Source organism: Oryctolagus cuniculus, chromosome 2 (genome assembly GCF_964237555.1).
Source record: "Oryctolagus cuniculus chromosome 2, mOryCun1.1, whole genome shotgun sequence".
NCBI classification, from domain to species: Eukaryota; Metazoa; Chordata; class Mammalia; order Lagomorpha; family Leporidae; genus Oryctolagus; species Oryctolagus cuniculus.
The window spans coordinates 83,459,508-83,474,042 of record NC_091433.1 but is presented as its reverse complement, the minus strand read 5'-3'; the positions used below and the strand labels follow the sequence as shown (position 1 = coordinate 83,474,042).

Sequence of the window (14,535 nt, the reverse complement as noted above, 5' to 3'; positions counted from 1 at the left end):
ACCAAAGGAGGAAAAAGGCACAGGCTCCTCCTGATAAGGACAAACTTTTAACTTGAATGCCTATCATGTTATGAAATAATCCAAGATGTCATAAATAACTTTTTTTTTGTTACATGCAGGCGAAAACCATGATTAAGAACCGTTGATGTAGCACACAGCTGAATTTAGATTATAAAAGGCCACTGCTATGCATTAAATCCAGGCAAGTCACCATTTATCACCAGCTGCCCTGTTTGGAAAAGTGGAGCAATGTGAGAACTAGAGGCACATTAAATGCATAGTTTTTTTTAAAAATGGCTTCGAGGGCCAGCATCGTGGCTCACTTGGCTAATCCTTGGCCTGTGGCACCAGAATCCCATGTGGGCACCGGGTTCTAGTCCCGGTTGCTCCTCTTCCAGTCCAGCTCTCTGCTGTGGCCCGGGAAGGCAGTGGAGGATGGCCCAAGTGCTTGGGCCCTGCACCCTCATGGGAGACCGGGAGAAAGCACCTGGCTCCTGGCTTCAGATCAGCGTAGCTACAGCTGTAGCTGTCTAACTAACTCTGTCAAATAAATTAATTTTTAAAAGTTTAAAAAAATGGCTTGGAAAAGGCAGCTGTGATTGTTCTGACCACACCACTTAGTTCCCTATTAACGAGCAGACCAGAATAGAGAACCAGAAACCATGGTGTGTGACACAGTGGAATTGCAGATTAGTGGAGAGTGGATGAATGATGCCTAAGTTAGGTCATTGGTGTGGAAAACCCCAAGGAAATCCATACTAAAGCAGATCCTCATTAAACATCTAAAACTTCTAAAAAATCTTGAAAATGGGCTGACACTTCGGCTTAGTGGGTTGAGCCCCGCCTGCGATGCCCTCATCCTGTATGGTTGCTGGTCAGAGTCCTGGCTGCTCTACTTTTGATCCAGCTCCCTGCTAATGTGCCTGGTAAAGCAGTGGAAGATGGCCCAAGTGCTTGGGCCCCTGAGCCCATGTGAGAGACCCGAATGAAGCTCCTGGCTTCTGGCTTATGTCTGGCCTAACCCTGGTCACTCGGGTCATTTGGGGAGTGAATGCCTACACTGTAGGAGGACGCTTAATCTTCTACACCACGAGCAAGCTCCTATGTAACATTCTTGAAAGACAAAATTGTAGAAATGGAGAATGGGCTAATGATTGTGTCTAAGGAAGGGATGGAGCCAAGAGGGAAACAGGTGTGGCTGTGGTAGAAACTCATGTATCATAACAGCACAAATGTCAATACCCTTCTTGGGTCATTGTACTAGGCTTCTGCAAGATGTTACCCTGAGGGAAGCTAGGTAAATGGCACTCAGGATCTCTGTATTCTTCTTCTTCTTCTTTTTTTTTTTTAAGATTTCTTTATTTATTTGAAAGGCAGAGGCAGAGAGAGAGAGAGAGGTCTTCCATCCGCTGGTTCACTCCCCAATTGGCTGCAATGGCCAGAGCTGTGCCGATCCAAAGCCAGGAGCTGTGGGGAGCAACTCGGACTAGACTAAGTTACTGGGAATTAAGACTTATTCTATGCATCTGCTCTCCCACAATATGGTGCTGAGAAGGGAGTAACAACTTCTACGCAGCTGCCTCTCGCCAATTTGATTGACTGAGCTGCAGGAGCTGATCTTGCTCCTGATTGGAGGAGCGCAGCGTACTTGGCGTGTGGGTAGCAGAGTTGGGATTGGTGGAAGAGGACTATAAAGGAGGAGAGAGACACCATGCACCGGGAACATCTAAGAGGAACATCTGAGGGAACACCTGTGCAGCCCCCTAGAGAGCCGGCCGGCGGTGTGCCGCTCCCCCGCGGAAGTGGGTAAAGTGGCCAGGGGGAACCGCCCTTCCACGGAGGTGGAAGGGACGGTAGCCAACCCGGGAAGAACCAGCAGCAAACCCGGGGAGGGCCAAGCAGACAAAAGAACAGCGCAGGGTCCTGTGTCGTTCCTCCACGAAGAGGGGGAGCGACAAGGAGCCAGGAGCCTCTTTCGGGTCTCACGTGGGTGCAGGGGCCCAAGGACTTGGGCCATCTTCTACTGCTTTCCCAGGCCACAGCAGAGAGCTGGATTGAAAGAGGAGCAGCTGGGATTAGAACCGGTGCACAAATGGGATGCCAACGCCGCGGGCAGAGGATTAACCTACTGTGCCACAGCACTGGCCCCTCTCTTAAGTGTATTTTCTTTTCCTGTAATGCACCTTTGCTGTTATACTTATTTTCTGTGTGAGCTTCATTCAATTCCATGTCCTAGGTTCAAAAGAACCTGTACCTGGGATGGGGATATCAAAGAAGGAGGTACCTTTCTCTGAAGGGAGAAGAGAACTTCCACTTTGATTATGGCCTTGTCTAAATAAGAAGAGTTGGCGAACTCAAGAGGCTTCCATAGCCTTGGCAGCTCATGACAAGAGCCTTGGGTGATTACTGATGTCATAAATAAGAGTGTCAATTGTCAAGTCAACAACAGGAGTCACTGTGCACTTGCTCCCCATGTAGGAGCTGTCCTTAATGTCTTGTACTATGAGATAACAGTAAAACTAGTCTTCAAACAGTGCTTTATACTTCGTGTGTCTGTGTGGGTGCAAACTGTTGAAATGTTTACTTAGTATAGAGTTGATCTTCTGTATATAAAGATAATTCAAAATGAATCTTAATGAAGAATGGGATGAGAGAGGGAGTAGGAGATGGGATGGTTGGCGGGTGGGAGGGTGGTTATGGGGGAAAGAACCACTATAATCCAAAAGTTGTACTTTTAAAATTTATATTTATTAAATAAAAGTTCTTATTTAAAAAAAACTGGTGGGTGCCACGGCTCAATAAGCTAATCCTCCGCCTGTGGCACCAGCACCCCAGGTTCTAGTCCTGGTTGGGGTGCCAGATTCTGTCCCGGTTGCTCCTCTTCCAGTCCAGCTCTCTGCTGTGGCCCGGGAAGGCAGTGGAAGATGGCCCAAGTGCTTGGGCCCTGCACCCGCATGGGAGACCAGAAGGAGGCACCTGGCTCCTGGCTTCAGATCGGCACAGCATGCCAGCTGGCCATGGCGGCCATCTAGGGGGTGAACCAATGGAGAAAGGAAGACCTTTCTCTCTGTCTCTCTCTCTCTCACTGTCTAACTCTTCCTGTCAAAAAAATATAAAATAAAATAAAATAAAATAAAATAAAATAAAATAAAACAAAAAGAACTTGTACCTGGTCCTCACCTGTCTACTCTCGACTCCCAGAGCACTCTGACAGTACAACTAGTACTACTGCTAGTATAAGGATGTAAACCAGCAGCAACTCTCGTCGCCCGTTGGAGGGTGTGCAATGACTCACTTTACAAGGTCATTTAGGAAAATCACCTAAAACACGTCTTCTTATCCTACAGCCTTGTAGTCCTACTTCCAGATACATACCCTAGAGAAATGTTCACATCTACCTACAAAAAGACATGCATAGGAATGTTTAAAGAAGCACAACAAACATAAGAATCTAAAAGTCCTCAATAGAAAAATGAATGTCAATTGTATCACTGGCATACGGTGGAAAATACTGGAGCAGTGAAAATGAATGACAGATGCATAGTGCCAACACAGATAAATCCCCAAATCCTGATCATCAGGGAGAGAAATTAATTACAAGTGGAAACTGTATTTGTTTATCACTGTGTGAAACAACCCACAAATGTAGCAGTTTCAAATCCTACATATATTTATTCCCTTACAGTTTTTTAAAAAGATTTATTTATTCATTAATGCTTATTTGAGAGGAAGAATTACAGAGAGAGGTAGAGACAGAGAGAAGGTCTTCCATCTGCTGGTTCATTCCCCGAATGGCCGCAACAGCTGGACCTGGGCCCTTCCAAAGCCAGGAGCCAGGAGCTTCTCCCAGGTCTCCCATGCTGCTGCAGGGGCTCAAGGACTTGGGCCATAGCAGAGAGCTGGTTCAGAAATGCAGCAGCTGGGTTTTGAACCAGTGGTCACATAGGATGCCAGCTCTGCTGGCAGCGGCTTGAGCTACTGCACCACAGTGCAGGCCCCTCCCTTAGTGTTTCTATGGTCAGGATTCCAGGCCCAGATCAGGTGGTCTGCTATGCTGGGCTCAGGGTTCCTCAAGACTGTATAGGCAAGAGGGAGCATGTAGGCTTGACTGGGAAAACATCTGCTTCCAAGTTCATTCAGAACTGGCAGCTATTATTTCCTGTGTGATGGGACCCCAGCATTTTGTAGGCTGTGACCTGGAGGCTGCCCTCAGGCCCTGGACGCTGTCTGTAGCTCCTGCCACATGGCTTCCTCAACATGGCTACTTACATCAGCAAGCCAGCCATGAGAATCCCTCACTTCAACTTGCTAAGACAGAATCTCATCAGTGTAATAATGGGAGTGACTGTTCATCACCTTTGCCATATTCTGTGGGTTGGATCAAGTCACAGGTCCACTCTCAAGGGGAGTGGGTGTTCAACCTAGGGCTACCTGCTTCTGATCTGTCTGCAGCAACTGAAATAGACAATATGTGAGGGAACATCAAAAAGGTCATGAAAAATGGGATTGAAAATAAGTTTAGGGATCAGGCATTGAATCTAGTGATTAAACAGCCCACGTTGCACATTGGAACGCCTGGATTCTAGTCACAGCTCCAGCTCCAGCTCCTGACTCCCATCTTCCTGCTAAGGCAGGGAGGCAAGGGTGATGGCTCAAGGAGGGGGGTCCTTGTCACCAACGTGGAAGACCTGGAAGGAGTTTCCTGCTCCTAGTTCAGCCTCAGCCCAGTCTTGGTTGTTCTGGGCATCTGGGGAGTGAAGCGGGGGTGAGTGATAGGTCTCTCTCTGTGGTGTTTCTTTCTCTCTTCTCCCAAATAAATTTAAAAAAATAAAAGAATATTTTGGTATAAAAATATATTTTAAAATCTATGTATAGATGTTTCTTTTTTTTTTTTTTTTTTTGACAGGCAGAGTTAGACAGTAAGAGAGAGAGAGAGACAGAAAGGTCTTCCTTTTTTCGTTGGTTCACCCCCAAGTGGCTGCCACTGCCAGCGCACTGTGCAGATCCGAAACCAGGAGCCAGGTGCTTCTCCTGGTCTCCCATGGGGTGCAGGGCCCAAGCACCTGGGCCATCCTCCACTTCCCTCCCAGGCACAGCAGAGAGCTGGCCTGGAAGAGGAGCAACCGGGACAGAATCCGGCGCCCCAACCGGGACTAGAACCCGGGATGTTGGTGCCACAGGCAGAGGATTAGCCTACTGAGCTGTGGCGCCAGCCAGATGTTTCATAATATACATTTCCTATGTTTTTGAAGGCCTCTCATATTTGATATAAGGTTTAGTTTTTATAAAGATTTATTTATTTATATGATAGACAGATTTACAGAGAGAGATCTATCTTCTGGTTCACTCCCCAATTGCATGCAATGGCTGGGGCTGGGCCAGGCGAAAGCCAGGAGCCAGGAGCTTCAAGTGGATCTCCCATGTAGGTGCAGGGGCCCAAGCACCTGGGCTATCCTCCACTGTTTCCCAGGCCCATTAGCAGACAGCTGGATCAGAAGCGGAGCAGGGACCAACACCATGGTGCAGCAAGTAAAGCTGCTGCCTGTGGCACCAACATCCCATCTGGGCACTGGTTTGAGTCCCAGCTGCTCCACTTTGATACAGCTCCCTGCTAATGTGCCTAGGAGACGCTTGGGCCCCTGCAGCCATGTGGGAGACCCAGAAGAAGTTCCTGGCTTCAGATCAGCCCAGCTCTGGCCATTGTGGCCATTTGGGGAGTGGACCAGTGGATGCACGATCTCTCTCTCTCTCTCTGCCTCTTCCTCCTTCTCTCTCTAACTCTGCCTTTTAAATAAATAAATCTTTAAAAATGCACAACACCAGCCCCTCATTTTGTTTTAAAATTTATTTATTTATTTGAAAGCAGAGTTGCAGAGAGATGGAGAGACAGAAAGAGATCTTCCAACCACTGGTTTATTACCCAAATGGCCACAATGACCAGGGCTAGGCCAGGACAAAGCTAGGAACAGGGCCTCATGCACTTGGAGTGGCAGGGCCCCAAGCACTTGGGCCATCTTCTGCTTCCTTCCCAGGTGCATCAGCAGGGAACTGGATCAGAAGCAGAGCAGCGGGACTCAAACTGGTGACCATATGGGATGCGAGCATTGCACGCAGTGGCTTAACCAGCTTCACCACAACGCCGGCAAAATCAGATTTTGAATGAGAAGTTAATCAAAGTGCTTGGCACTGAAGCCCTGCAGGGCCAGCACTTGAGTGAGGCAGACTCAGGACAGCAGCTCACTCTCTGGGTGTTGCAGGAGCAGTCAGCACTCAGGAGAGAATTAGCGCTTCCTCAAAGTTTTAGTCCTATGTGCCTCATTTGCCTTACCAAAGTCCCAGCCCTCCCAAAATCTTGAATTACCTCCCTAGGTTTATCACCTCCTAGACTAGAGCAAAATAGTTCTATTTAGGCCACTTCCTCACAGTGCTATAGTACATTTGTGCTGCTTTAACAAAATACTTTAGATGTCTTAGTTTACTTTCTGTTGCTGTACCTTACCTGAGTACCTGAGACCAAATAATTCATAAAGAAAAAAAATTATTTGCAACAGTTCGGGGATGGGGAAGTAAAGAGCAAGTCTGATGAGGGCCTCTTTGCTGCATAGTAACACGGCAGGGCAGGCATGCCAGAAAGATACTGCTTTTATAACAAAGCCACCCCTTCAGTAACCCATTAACTATTAATAGATGAATCCATTCCTGAGGGCACAGCTCACATGAACCAGTCACCTCCCCAAAGCCCCAATGCAAATACTACCAACTTATGAAACTGGAGATGAAGTTTGCAACACCTTACACTTGAGGGACACATTCAGACTGTAGCACTGGGTAACTTGTACACAGCAGAAGTGTATTGTTCACAGTTCTGCAGGCTGGGAAGTCGGAGATGAAGGTGCCAGCAGATTTGGTGTCTGATGTGGGTCAGTGCCTCATCGAGAGTGACTTGTACAAGGGTATTTCAAAAGGTTCATGGAGATTGGAATTAAAAGATAAGTTTGCTTTGATGCAAACAAACAATGAAATCCATGAAGACAGGGGCCAGTGTTGTAGTGCAGAGGGCTACAAGCAGTGGCATCCCAGATCAGCGCACCAGTTCAAATCCCAGCTGCTCAGCTCCTCATGCAGCTCCCTCTTGATGTGTCTGGGAAGGAAGCCCAAATATTTGGGCCTCTGATACATGCATGAAAGACCCAGGTGGGGCTCTGGACTCCTGGCTTTGGCCTGACCAGTCCTGGCCATTGCAGCCATTTGTGGAGTGAACCAGTGGATGGAAGATCTCTCTGTTTTTCTCACCCTTTCAATAAACAAATAAATCTTAAAAAAAAAAAAAGAAATTGAGGCAGACAAGGAATCTTCTTCAAAAAATTTGCAGAAAATACATATTTTAAATAAACTAAATGAATTTCAAAAATTTTTGCACCAAAATAGACTTATCTGTTTTTTAAAAAATACTTAGATATTTTCACTTAAAAAGCAGGCAGGTGTGTGCATACACACACACACACACACAGATATACAAAAAGATCTTCCATCTTCTGACTCACGCCTCAAATGCCTGTAACAGCGGAGGCTGGCCAGGGTGGAGTCAGAAGCCCAGAACAGGCACTTCATCCAGGTCTCCCACGTGGGTGGCAAGGACCCAAGTACACCTTCTGCCTCCCAGGGTGTGAATCAGCAGGAAACTGGGATTGGGAACCAATGCAGGACTCAAACCTCAGCACTCTGATCTGGGATGTAGGCTTCCTAAGCAGCGTCTTACCACACTGCACTAAACGCTCAAACCCCAACTTATATTTTCATTGCCTGTTTCCACAAACTTTTTGAAATAGCCTCATATGTGTCCTCATATGGCAGAAACTCTGGCCTTTTTCTAAGGCCCATCCATGAGGGCTCCATGCTCATGACCTAATCAACTTCCAGCTGCCACACTTTCCAATACCAGTTTCGACATGGGAATTTGGGGATGACGGGAAAATTCAAACCATCACAAACAATACAATTAAACTAAAAGATCCTGTTTGGTCTACTGTTTGGATAGGCTAGGCCACTGAAACACAACTAATTAGTTAATTAATTAATTAGTTAATTCCAAAACTCCTGGTAAAATGGGCACAAATAGTTCGTCCCCAACCTGACATTTTACTGCTCGGTTCCCTGTGGGGGCCAGCTCCAACTTCTGCGAGCATCTCTTTGGGGACATATCAAACTGACCTGATCCTACACAGCAAACAAGGGATGTTCCGGCCACTCAAACCCACCTTACGGAGTGGAGCCCCTCCTAACAGCATAAACAGGCTATTGCCCACTGCCTGGCGGGCTGAATCTCTTCTCAGACACCCACCCCACCTTTCCCCTTACCACGCTGTCCTGTCTTCAGTAAAATTCTTTCCTGCTGTAGCTGGTTGCCTCTTCGCTTTCTTCTTCAAACCCTACAATCCTAACACTAACGTCTACTAAACCTTGTGAGCAGACATTAAACAACCCACCCTTGGCTCAGCTTTAAGGCGCTCCAAGTTCCTGAACGCGTGAATTTGTGCGCCAGGCCGAGTTGTTTGAGAAGCACCCAGGGGTTGGGTGGGAGCGGGGGTGATGGGAGGGCCCAGGCCGGCACTAGGGAGGCCAGCATCCCATCTCCCAGGGCGGGTTTGAGTCCTGGTTGTTAGCGCACCTGGCAAAGCAACAGAGGATGGTTCAAGTGCTTGCGCCCCTGCACCCACATGGTTGACCTGGAGGAAGCTCCTGACAGGCTCCTGGGTTTGGCTTGGCCCAGCCCTGGCTGTTGGGGCCCTTCGGAGAATGAATTCCCTCGCTCGCTCTCTCTCTTCCTCTCCGACACTCTGCCTTTCAAATAAATCTAAATAAATATTTAAAAAAAAAAAAGTTTCCTGTGACTTTCTCAGCAGAGGGTCTCTTGCGGGGTCAGGCTCACCAGTGCAGGGCGCGCCAGTGCCCCTGGACCGCGAGTCCCGCTTGTTTCCACCAGCAGGGCGAAAGCCTGGATCCCGGAAAACTCGGCCAGAGCGCTGCCCGGGTTATCCCCGCCTCCGCCATTCCAACCTCTCCTTTCCCGGGCTTCCGCTGAGCTCGCGCGGGGGCGCAAACTGAAAGTGAGAAGCGGCGGCCGCCGCCGGCGGGGACAGGTGAGTGGGGGTGCCCTGGGGGCTTTTCCGCCTTGAGTGACAGCCCGGTCGGGGCTGAGACCCCCCCTCAAGAGACTTCTGTGGAGTCGCAGCCGATGGACAGCCCCTCTCTGTGCCGCGGGAGGAAGACGGAGTTGTGTGCGCAAGAAGAACCCTCTCTGGGGGACGTGGCGACCGTGGGCGGCGGCGCCGGCAGCCGTGCCTGAGACCTCGGGCGGCGAGGCCGCTGAGCCGGCGCCGGCGGGAGGCTGCGGACGGGCGAGAGCGTGCGGGGGTCCCGGGAGGAGAGATGCCCGGCCCTGGCCGGCCCGAGCCCGCGGCGCCGGGGCCAGGCTCGCACCCGTGTCTTCCTGCGCTGCGGTCTGCGTCCTCCTCCCAGAGAATCACTTGTTGCTAGAAACCTGTGCTGGAGCCGTAGCGGTTCCGACCTGGCCGGGTGTAGAGGATGGAGAGCAGGCGCCGGGAGAAGCCCTACCCCTGCCCCACCCCGCCCCGCCCCGGCCCTCAGCCCCAAAGCCTTTTCCTAGGTGTTTGTGTGCCTGAGATGAGTGCCCTCAGGAAAGAACTCGGGGTGTGTGTGTGTGTGTGTGTGTGAGAGAGAGAGAGAGAGAGAGAAATGACATTGCTGTGATCTCGGGATTTTCTGGGGGACCTTTTAGTGATGCTTTATAGAGCAAATGCCATGCAAGATAAGTGCCTAAACTCTAAACTCCTCAGCGGGACAGGCTGCTCCCTGCGCCCTGCGTCGCCTCCCTCCCTGAAATACTTGGGTAGAGATTGTTAAGTTCATTTGTGGAATGGATGCAACTCTGGCTGGGCACAATTTTTTTTTTTTTTTTTTACATTTTTATTAAAGAGAACAGACCTCATGCATTTCATAGGTACAATTGCAAGGAGACAACTGTAGTTCCATCCCTCCCTCCCTCAATCCCCCTCCCCTTCCTTTCTTATTTTAAACTTTTTCATAATATCAGTCTACTCCACAGCCACGGGCTTAATGCCCTGCTAACTATAATATTCAGCTCGGTACAATGTGAGTGAGGCAAGTTGGTCTTCATCGGATCTGCCTTACACATCTGTGTCTCATGACCCACCCTGGGCTTGCTGGGGATGTCACCGCATGGCCAGGACCTTGCTGCTCAGTGACCCACTGCGGTCTCAAATGGGAGGTCATTTGGTGGGGCCCGGCCGTGTGCACTGATGAAGGAGCCCAGGTGTTTGCACGCTGAGGTTTCCCAAAGGCAGATGAGCCTGAAGGTCGGCTCCCGTTTGAAATTCCTGTCCTAGCTCTTCCTTGCCCGTCTTCCTGCTAGATGGCAGTGTGCAACAGTGAATTAAATGCACAACCTCGGCTGTTAGGGTGTGATTGCTGCTTGTCTGTTGTTCAATAAGAAAATAAGAAGTACAGTTTTATCCTACAAGCATTTTTTAAAAAATTCAGATGTGTTAAATTTAGGCAATTAAGGAAAGGGATATAGATCGGACAAACAGTAGTGTTATTCATATATGTATAGTGTTGCAAACACTTGATTTGTATTTATTCATTAAATGTTTATTTTCATCAATTTGAAAGGCAGAGTGACACACAGAGAGAGATATCTTCCATCCACTGGTTCACTCCTCAAACAGCCAGGGCTTGGCCAGGCTGGAATAGAAACCAGGATCTGCATTCAGATTCCCATGTGGGCGGCGGCACTTGATCATCCTCTGCTTCCTCCCTGGATGCTTTGGCGGCGGGGCTGGGTAGGAAGCCCAGTGGTCAGCACTGGAACTGCTGCGGGCTGTGGGAGTCCCAGATGGTGGCTCACCTCGTGGCACCGCAGCACCCACCACCTACCCATGTTTAAAAGTGTTTGTATTTGGAATGGAAAGAGTTGACTTCAGGAAGAAATTCAGTATCTGATTCAACTCCCAGCATTCTACAATAAGTATTCATCTTTCTGAACATGGGTTTTTGAAAAGTAAAAATTAACTTAGTTATCTTTACAGCACCTTTTTTTTTCCTTGAGAATAAAATTTATGTTTTTAAGAGGTGAGGTTGAATTTTCTAAATAGGAAAAACAAAAATCATGTAATCCTAAACTTGTTAAATACAAATATTTTTGCTTGATATTTCCAGAACTCTTTTATTTTAAAGATTTATTTATTTATTTGAAAGGCCAAGTTGTATATATATATATATATAGAGAGAGAGAGAGACAGAGAGAAAGACAGAGAGGGAGATCTTCCCTTGGTTGGTTCACTGCCCTAATGGCTGCAAGGGCCAGAGCTGGGCCAGGTCAAATCCAGGAGCTTTTCCCATGTCTCCCATGTAGGTGCAGGGGCCCAAGCACTTGGGATATCCACTGCTGCTTTCCCAGGTTCATTGACAGGGAGCTGGATTGGAAATGGAGCAGCTGGGATGTGAACCAGTGCCCATATGGGATGCTGGAGCCATAGGCAGCAGTTTTACCCGTTATGCAACAGTGCTGACCACCATCCAGAACTCTTCAATTGTCTAGATTACTGTCTTTTTATCTAAATAATATTTCATCTATGGATTAGGTTTTGTTTTGCTCCTGGACACTATTCATGGAATCAGAGCTTGTTATTGGAATGAAACTTCAGATCCAGCCCCGTGTCTTTAGGCACAGGAATTATTAGCCACATTTTGTCAGTGTGCCTTCACCCATTCCTCCTTCACGATTATGTAGTGATAGAAGCAGATGAGGGAGTTTATTTTTTTATGCTTGCTAACCTTTTAAGATGTATGTATTGGCTGGCGCTGCGGCTCAACAGGCTAATCCTCTGCCTTGCGGCCCTGGCACACCGGATTCTAGTCCCAGTCGGGGCGCCGGATTCTGTCCCAGTTGCCCCTCTTCCAGGCCAGCTCTCTGCTGTGGCCCGGGAGTGCAGTGGAGGATGGCCCAAGTGCCTGGGCCCTGCACCGCATGGGAGACCAGGAGAGGCACCTGGCTCCTGCCTTCGGATCAGCGTGGTGCGCCGGCTGCAGCGTGCCGGCCGGGGTGGCCATTGGAGGGTGAACCAATGGCAAAGGAAGACCTTTCTTTCTGCCTCTCTCTCTCTCACTGTCCACTCTGCCTGTCCAAAAAAAAAAAAAAAAAGATGTATGTATTGATTTGAAAGGTAGAGACACACACTTACAGAGAGGGAGAGACAGAGAGAGAGAGAGAGATCTTCACTCACCAAATGTCTGTAACAGCTGGGAGTGGGCCAGGCCAATGCCAGGAGTTCAGAAATCCATCCAGGTCTCTCCTGTATGTGGTAGGGGCCCAAGTACTTGGACCACCTTCTGCTTTCCCAGGCTCATTAACAGGGAGCTGGATCAGGAAGTGGAACAGCTAGGACTTGAACCAGTGCTCATATGGGATGCCAGCATCTCAGGTAGCAGCTTGACCCACTGTGTCACAATGCCAGCAGATGAGGGATTCGTAAAATCAGATCTGACAGCTAGGGGAAAAAAAACCCACAAAGTAATATATAATCTTTTGGAGACAGCATAGTTGCTGAAAAGACTTCACTGGAAAAACAGATTTGAAAAAAAAAAATCCCTGCTTTTGAGGAGTTGCCTCAGTTCCTAGTGTAACACGTGGACTCGACTCCCTTTCTAAATCGAGACTGGTGATTGATGGGGCATACAAAGTGTAGTCTGGATGGGTGTTGTGAAGAAGGTAAAGCTACTGCTTGGAACGCCCATGGCCCATATCTGAGCTCCAGTTCAAGACTCAGCTACTCCACTTCTGATCCACCTCCCTGCCAAATGCATCTGAGGAGCAGCAGATAATAGGCCAAGTACTTGGGTTCCTGCCAGACTTGGGGGACCAGAATGCAAGTTCTTGGCTCCTGGCTTCAGCCTGGCCACACCCTCGTAGTTGCCGTTGAAGGAAGGAAGATATCTCTGTATCTCTCCTGCTCTCTCTCTCTCTGTCACTCTGCCTTTCGGATACATAAATGAACACATAAATAAAAGTATAACCAGAGGACCCTCACATTTCTATTGTAGCACTGGGGGAGATGCCATTCTTAAATTCCAAACACATTGTGCAGTGCTAATGATATAATCCTACTGCTGTTGGAACTCTGTGTGAGCATTCCTATACCCTTTGTAAAAGCTGGGGCTGGGCCTGGCGGAAGCAGGAACTGGGAACTTAATCGGGGTCTTTCAGATGGGTGTAAGGGACCCGACAACTGGAGTCATCGCTGCTGCCTCCTGGAGTGCTCATTACCAGAAAGCTGAACTCAGGAGAGGACCGGGAACTTGAACCTAGGCACTGTGATACAGGATGCAAGTATCCAGAGCGGTGTCTTCACTGCTAGGCCACTGCCTGCCCCTGGTATGTTTTTATGTAGTTTCTATGTCAGTACATACCCATTTCTATGCGATTGTATTGTTAACACTGCGTAACAGTGCTGACAAGTGTGTCTTTGAAGAGTGGCGTCACTCTCACTTCTGCAACAGAAATGTTGCAGAATTGGCTACATCATCTGTACCCCCATGCATCACCAGCCCCGACTTCCGTGGCTGCCAGTCTCCCTTTGTCCCTTCCTGTTCTCTGGTGTGCTTGTCTGAAACATGCTTGGTTGAAGAAGATGACCTTCCCAACTAGACATCTGCAACCCGAGGCATGCCCAGCAAAGAGGACCTTCACAAAAGAGTCAAGAATACACAAATGCAATTAAATGTTACTATGCAAAATTGGGGAAAAGTAGAAGCTGTGGCACCGTCACATCACATTCATTTGGTGCTCAAGGGACTGTCACATGCGCTCAGGAAGCCATCTTCTGCAAGTTAACAAAATAGGGCAGTGTTTTACTGTTAAACACCTGTTGTCAATGCACCCAATAGAGCAGATTTAAAGTTCCTGCACTGTCTCTGTTGCTTTGATAGAGACAAGCACAGGGAACTATGGGCCTTATATACACTGACTTGGTTTGGGAGGGGTAAAGCTTCCCAGAGTGTTGGAGAACGGCTAAGCCTGTTGAACAGGTACAAGTATTCTAGGTCAGTTCAAGAGCACAGACTAGGAAGCTGCATTCTAGAAGCTGGAGTAGCAAGGGCCGTGTGTGGAGAAAGGCGTTTGGGTGCAGTGGTTATGATCAGGCTTCAGATGCCCACATCCTGTATTGGAGTGCTTGGTTTGAGTACTGGCTCTTCCATTTCTGAGCCAGCTTCCTGCTAATGTGCACGGTGGGAGATCTGGATTGAGTTGTGGGCTCCTGGCTTTAGCCTGGTCCTGCCCTGGCTGTGATGGGCATTTGGGGAGTGAACCAGCAGATGGAAGATTTCTCTCTCTGTGTCTCTGCCTTTCAAATAAAGTGAAAAATAAATAAAATTAGTAATAATATAAAAGGACTGTGTGGAGACCAGGAAAGGAAGTTAGAAAAGTAGGACAGG

At 48.4% G+C, this 14,535-nt stretch overlaps 1 protein-coding gene across 6 annotated transcripts in view; it reads left to right on the top strand.

The window, feature by feature from the left end:
• The first annotated feature begins 8,985 nt into the window (after positions 1–8,985).
• The window catches only part of FUT10 (fucosyltransferase 10), a 106,915-nt gene continuing 101,365 nt past the window's right edge, over positions 8,986–14,535 (top strand). For all 6 annotated transcript variants that reach the window (XR_007918143.2, XR_007918144.2, XR_001792574.3 and 3 more), the window contains exon 1: positions 8,986–9,140. The gene's annotated coding sequence lies outside the window, so the exon portion shown is untranslated. The remainder of the gene's footprint in view (positions 9,141–14,535) is intronic.